This window comes from Myzus persicae, unplaced genomic scaffold (assembly GCF_001856785.1).
Source record: "Myzus persicae strain clone G006 unplaced genomic scaffold, MPER_G0061.0, whole genome shotgun sequence".
In the NCBI taxonomy this organism is placed as follows: domain Eukaryota; kingdom Metazoa; phylum Arthropoda; class Insecta; order Hemiptera; family Aphididae; genus Myzus; species Myzus persicae.
In genome coordinates, this window is record NW_019100802.1 from 742,962 (window position 1) to 743,424 (window position 463).

Sequence of the window (463 nt, forward strand, 5' to 3'; positions counted from 1 at the left end):
CATTATGTAATAACAATTAATTATATAATCATAATAAATAAATAATAATACAACTAACATTGCATAATAAATGTATTTCAACACAGTTATAATTATTATATTTATGTATATGTATAGTATGTATATTATGTATGCCTACATATTTCATAATGATAATAATGTTATTATAAAGCTTAGCAACAATAACAACTACCGGTGTAAAAAGCTTAAAAACTACGAAAAAAAAATTATATTTATAATAAACATATAACGAAAGATCTACATTATTATATAAACCGTATTTATAAATATTTAAAAATATCCATGTATAAATCTTTGTGTATTTATATTTTATGTATAATTTGCACTTAGTTAGTGCTTAGCCACTGAGCGTTGTCGTTTAAAAAGCTTCTACGTATAAAGTGTTCTAGATTAAATCAAATGAATCAAGTAAAAACTGAATTTCAGTCTCTTGAATAACATG